The following is a 7,133-nucleotide window of genomic DNA, read 5'->3' as shown; positions in this document are numbered from 1 at the left end:
TTTTTTATTTCTTGCTCTTCCTTCACTTAATTTCATTTAGTTCCGCATCCAGCAGATTCTCTCTTGTTTAATCAGAATATCAATTTTGCAAATTGCTCCAACAATCTCCTTTTGTTATGTTTTTTACACAAGAAAAAAATTCATTTGGTCAAATGAGAAATTTATCCTTCTTTTAGATATAAAATTTACCTCTATTTTACCTCAATATTTTGTTACGTAAAATCCTACCTTTGTGAAGTTTGTGCAACATTTGTTGTTAGGAAAACCGTGTGTCTATTAATTGATTTAGGTGTTTTATGTGTATAGGTATAACCTACTATCCAATATGTACCTTTGGTATTTAAGTACTGACTATGAGTGCAAATGCAGAAAATAGATGGGAGTTATCATCCGGATATTCGTATTTGTAAATCTCTTTGATATGTTGTTGCTACAACATACAGATATGTTGTCGAAAATAGCGATAATCTTGAATTTTTTTAAATAAACTGATTTTTCGTTAATTTTTTTTTATCTGAAACGCTGTAAATCCAGTTAAAAAAATTAACGTAAAATCAGTTTATTTGAAAATTGAGAGATTTTTTAGCTCATCGTAGGTGCAAACTAATCTTTTCCCATCTATCTTTTGTTGTCATTGAATTCTTGAAATTAATTCAATCATTTTACATTTTATGTTTCCCAGAATAGGCAATTATTTTTAACCACAAAGTATTTTTTTTGCAAATCCGCAGCAGTTTTCTTTTGATTTTCTTCTTGCAAATTAATCCTTCATATTCTTCCTTCTTAGCCTTCATTATTCTTCTCTTTGAACTTACTTTCTAGAAATATCTTTCGGATTATTCTAATTCACTTCTTTTCAATTAATCAAATGAGCTATTTTTCTGTTTCTCCTATTTTTAAATGATTAAGTGGGTGGAAGTGAACATTCCAATTTTAGATTACAAAATGTCTCACATTATATGAAAAGAATAGTAGCACCGTAAGCTATGTTGTAAATAACCGTTGCAACTGCCACCAAATGAGAGTGTTTATGTTCTATGCTCTGGGAAAACTTGAGAAAAACCCGGAAAAATATCCCCATCCGGTCAATATACTGCCTGAAAGAGAAAAAGAAATTGACGGAATCCAAAAATAGACAAAAATTGACCACAGAAGAAGGCGAGGTAATTCGCCGAAAGCTCTGGTAAAAATTGTGTTTTTCTCGGATTGACACGCACCCTTGACGCCCCCGAAGAGAGCACCTCAGCTCCCACCAAAAAAGCTCACATTAACCACGTCAAGAAAACAACCATTATGTTGTAAAAGTACTATGTTTTACATTAAATCATAAAAAGAAAATATTAACGTTGCACTATTTTATTGCACATGACTGTTATCTTGACTATTTAAGCGTTGCAAAATCACTTGGGAGCAAGAGATTGCAGTGGCTATGTTGAATTGTTGAAGCATCGCCATCGATTGACCCACTTTATTTATCCACGTACATATAGCAATCCATAACAGCGGAATGTTTGCGACTTAAAAAAAAAAGACAATCCATTTCACCACTAAATTTTCTTTTTTTGTTCTGTCGGCAAAGCTTTTAAGTGGGGGGAGGAGGTGTAACCAGCATTACATCGTAGATTTTGATAATTACACCATTAATTGAACCTTCTTCCTCCATGGTACTCTGGTTAAGCAAATTTCTTCACACCCCCATGTAGGTATTTCAATTTGTGAAATTAATAAATTGTGCGAAAAATGAAAATATGTAGTGTTAAGCGTGAAAAATGGTGGAAAATGCATTACGTAATATACGTCTTTAGCAATCCAATTTGTTATTTTATGGAAGGTATCTTCACGTCGTTGACTTTATATTGAAAACACTCCCGCTTATTTTCTGGGTGGCTTATATCACTGCTATATACAATCCTTTTTGTGACAGAAAGGGTTTTTTTTATTCACTTTATTGTATAAGAAAAAAAAAACATTGTCGACGCTTAAATTGGGGGATTTTTCTTTTTGATTCGTCAGATACATATAAGACACTAAATTGGATAGCCTGGAAAATTCAATACTTTCGCACCTGTGCCAGGAAATATACGGAATAAAAAGGTCCCGAGTGGAATGTTGGCAAAAATTGAAGGCATGGTTTAAAAATAAAGCAAAAAAAAAGTCAAATATCACAGAACTGACGGGCTCCTCTATATAGAACTTTTGAGGTATAAAGGGTCCCCCCAGAAGTATAGCCAATAAAATAAAATAAAACCGACTTTTCATTGACATCATTTCTTATTGCCACTTACTTTGTTCAATGGTGTACATAGTTGGTTGTAGATTTATTTTAGTACGAAACGATCACATCGTCGTTTTCGTGTTACATTAAGGAGTTACGGGGTGGGAGGGAGGCTTTCATACGAATTTCAACTCCCCCACAGGGTTCTTTTCGTCATATATGTATGTATAGTACGGGTAGGTATACCTTCTATCCACTTCACTGTATCTTTTGGCGTTTGGTACTTGAGCTTTTTTTTTTTTGCTCTCATGCTCTGCTCCCTCCATTCGGCCTTTGCTTTTCTTTCACCAGTTTTCGTCTGCCAAAAAAAAAGCTCAAAGAGCACCCACTCGATGTATGGATTATTTACAGGGAAAAAGAAACAAAACTGGGTTAGAAACGACTCTTTCGGTGCTTCTACATAGGCTCACACGTATACAGAAAAATACGTTTTTAGGTAAAGGGAATATAAGAAAAAGAGGAAATAAATTTTATACCCAGAGAAATGTATTCAAACACATACAATTTACAAATCGATCTGAGTCATTTGTAACAGATGCCATTTTCAAATCACCCTTTTTTTCGCTGTTCCGTTCAAAAAATTTCACCGCTAAAACACTTCTCCCATCCCACGTATTGGAGCTTCTCCACCTAATACTATATCCCCAATACGGGGCATTTATGTATGTACATTCCCAACGTTATATATACACACACACCAACCACCACCACCCCCCTAAAAGAAGGATTCAACTGAATAATTTATGCGTTAGAACGGACCTACTGCATATTTTATTTTGCTTCATTGCTATCAAGTTCTCAATGTTCTCCACAAATTTTCTTGCTGTTTACTTCATCCTCCTACATATGTATTTACTAACCATCTTAAGGATAGACACACCAGGGAGAGAAAAAATTTACTGCTAGGAAATGTCTATCCATTCGTTAATATGGCAGTGTCATTTACCTCAAACTCTGCTGAAAAAAAAACTTTCTGCTCATTGTCGCTTTTTTATGTGTCTCAATATAAAGAGGGGACCCAAAAGTTGCCTGACTGAGAGTTGATTGGGAGTATTCCGGGTGTGTGAAGAAATAAATAATATCGGTGCATGGGTTTAAACCGTTTAAACGAATCCTTACAATTTTGATCAAAGCTTTCGACGCTTCTTAGCGCCTTCTTAAAGGGTAAAAAAAATAGACTTCAGACTTTCCTAAAACGAGAACAAACCTAGATTTTTCACTAATTTTCTTTCTAAGACTTCTTTTAGCAAAAAACTAAAAATAATTCGGAAGGACTTAGCGTCCTAATTATTTTCTCTACAACTCCAAGTCAGTTTTATACCAAAATGTGCAAGAATAAGTTTCTTAATTTAATTCTAAATTATTTCTCTAGAATTTCAGAAAAAAAAATCATTTTCTATTCTATCTAACATTGTATTCCATCGCAGTTCGATTTCTTTTGGGTTTCCTAGTTTATGTAGGTATTTGCGAGTTGGGAAAAATAAGGTTCCCTCTCACTCTCCCGGATGGGAATATCGAAATTGTGGAGTTACGAGATATATTTCTTGTATAGTATGCGATCCTTTTTGGGTGAGAGAACCAAATAAAGGAGAATCGTTGGTGCCTGACAAATGTCGAGAAGAATACTCGTTTCCTTCAGACATCCATCAAAGAGTCGGGAAACCATAAATATCCATAAGGAGGATAGATGCGATAGATGCCGTCCGTGATGGAGAAAATTGTAAGATAGGGGTCTGATGTCTGTGAGAGAAAGCACTTCATATAACATATTTCTTTTATTCACAGTGTCTTTGCACGTGCAAAAAGTGCTTTATCTGCTTCATTTTCGGTGTATTTTTTCTCCATCTCTTTATATCGTGATGTATGTATGTGAAACGTGGGATAATAACAAAAAATACAGGAGATATAGGAAGCAAAAAAATATTAAAATTATGACTAACATTCGATTTGAATGAAAATTTTTCTAAAAGTTTTTAGGAAAAAGTGCAATCCCTCTTTAATAAAAGAAAATTTTTTGCCTCAAAAAAGGTCATTCAGTTTAGCTTGTCCCAATACTTTTTCAGGGTAGTTTATTTTATGTATAAAATATTTATATAATATGCGCATTAATAACACTAATGTTTCCCCGTAATGCAGACAAGTCGGAAATGATATGTGCTTTTGACGGGTGAAATTCTATTAAATTATATTTGCGCGTTGCTGTAATAGGTATTGAGGGTCGAAAATGTTTGAGTTTGTCATTCAGGACGAATTGTAACTTTTAAAGGTCAGTGTGGGATTAACTCACCTCCTGTGGCCAAAAATCCCCCATATAAGGTGGAGAAACCCAGCTTCGTTGTCCTGGTATCATAACTTCTCTCTCCCTGATGTGGATCCTATATCAGCCTTCACGTATAACCTCCACCACCCCTCTTGAACAACAAAAAGTGCCTGTGAAACCCCCTGTTGGTGCGAGAGACATATACAAGAGCGAAAGGAAAGAAAACAAAACACCCACGTCAAAACACCACGTTTCACACGTAAATCTTTTATACCTGCCTTTCTAAACTCAACCACAAACATCCATAGAGCTTACACATATCCCTTCGACGGCGCGAAAGTTTTCCTCATTCGTAATCCACTTTCGTTGGAGGTGCCAAGTCAGGAATCCATATGTGTGTACGGGTGTGAAATATTCCGGGCGTGCACGGATGAAAATATAGGATTCGTGGTGAATTTGAGATCAAATTATGGAAGGTTGTTTTACCATAACTTGGACTTTTTCTTTTCAATTATATCGTAGAAAATTGGAAATTTAATCATCTCCAATTCAATCACGCGTATAACATCTTAAGAGCGAAAGCTTAATCCCCATTGGCAATATTACGTAGCATTAAACTATAGGACGTATAGTCTAATAAATTATTATGGAAAGACTAAGAATTTTTTTATGAAGCTTTTGAATCAATTTTTAAATCAAATATTGAAAATTTTCCTTCATTCTTCTATCATTAAAATAATTATTTGATTTTCTATCATTTTGATCGATTTATTCTACAGGAGTTTTCATAAAATATTGGTCCTTCTCTTAAATCATACACCGCTTATACATTTCTCGATTATGCAAGAAAATTCAAACCATAAATAAAGATATGCTTTGTTCAGTTTGTTTACCAAAAACAGATAAGAACTAAGAACATTGTCTGAGAGAAACTTTACACAACAATATTTAAGAATAGATCAACGAACAATTTATGTTGAAGAGAAGAAGAAGAAGCGATAAGAGAATTCACATTTGCCAATTTTAAATTGAAATTAAAAGTTCATTTGCGAAATAGTAACATTGGAATAATTGCATGCAATTCGCTTCAACTTTATCAATTAACAAGAAGATCTTAATAATATTAAACTATAACTTTCTCTCAACTCCAATTTTGGTAACTAACAATCCATTTTATTCGCTTTTTGAGTTTTACAACAGAGACAATTTTACAGAGATAAATGGACCGAATGACAGGCGGGGGTGGGTGAAGGAAGGGGTGATATCAGTGACGAAAAAATACATCAACATAATTTTCATATAATGATGCACTGCAATATGTTGTGGCAATTGTTTCATTGACCATTGAATGCGTTATTTATTCAGTGAAATACTGCGCATGTGGGAGGAATTAATAAATTTTTTAAACAATGTGCATATAAATATGATAACATATAAGTACTCAATTTATCAAAAAAATTGATTAATTTAACACTGTCAGAGAATATAAAATAAAATAAATTCCATTGAAATTTTTTGCTCGTTTTTTTCTATTAGTTGTAAAAAATATTTTAAATATTAATTAACACAAATGTGCCTAAAGTGCATGATAAAATTGTAGAGCAATAAATGGTAATTTTATTATATTTTTTTAAAAGAGTTAATTCAGTTTTACTCGTGCTATGGCTTCATTAAAAAATTCACATTAAACACTACTTCAAGATGTTTTTAAGAAAGATATGGAAATTTACCAAATTAAGCTAAATGGAATTTATATTTCCGTATAGATTTGTCAAGAACGCACGAACCACGCCCATATAATATCTCATTTTCTTCAAAAAATGAATAGACTCCTATATCTTGATGACAATGGAATGAGTTACTTTTCGAACTATGCTTAAAAATGGTTTCAAAAAATAAAATGTTTTCTCCAAATTTGACTATCCCTTCCACAACTTTCCCTACATTGGAAATTTTTTCAATTTAATATGTATATAAATACACCTATAAGTAGATAATAATGTATGTAATATACATTTTAATCAATCATTCTGGGTAAATAAAAATAGGTAAAGGATAGCAACGGCTGAATACATTGCCTATCAATTCTATCAATCTAAAATTCAACGCGTCAAGATTTAAGTACAAGAAATTGATGAATTTTATGTATTGATCGAATTGATGATGATTTTTTCCCCAACATTATGTGCCACCAATAATAATTTCAACATACTTGAGCGATATTTCATTTCAAAATATGTATTTTATGCTGCTGTTTTCTTTAGGAAAATAAAAAAAAAATGTTTATACTTGAAGAACGTGTCTAAAAAGCAATTAGATAGAATATGGTGAATTTTAATATAAGCATACATACATACATGCAAGCATAAGAATGTTTGTGTAATAAAATATACCTATGCATAAAATTTACATATATTTAGGAAATTCGAATAGAGGTGGGGTGGATAAGTCAATTTGGATAAATAATTCGTGAGCAAGGGATGGTGGTAAGTACAATTTTTGAATATTGTACGAAAACCAAAAAGCTTTAAAAGGTTTTTAGGTAAATCATTATAAGTCAGATGAGTCAGAATTAGGATTTTATGAAAATATGGAGAG

Source organism: Lutzomyia longipalpis, chromosome 1 (genome assembly GCF_024334085.1).
Source record: "Lutzomyia longipalpis isolate SR_M1_2022 chromosome 1, ASM2433408v1".
Lineage (NCBI taxonomy): Eukaryota > Metazoa > Arthropoda > Insecta > Diptera > Psychodidae > Lutzomyia > Lutzomyia longipalpis.
Note: the sequence above shows the minus strand (reverse complement) of the source record.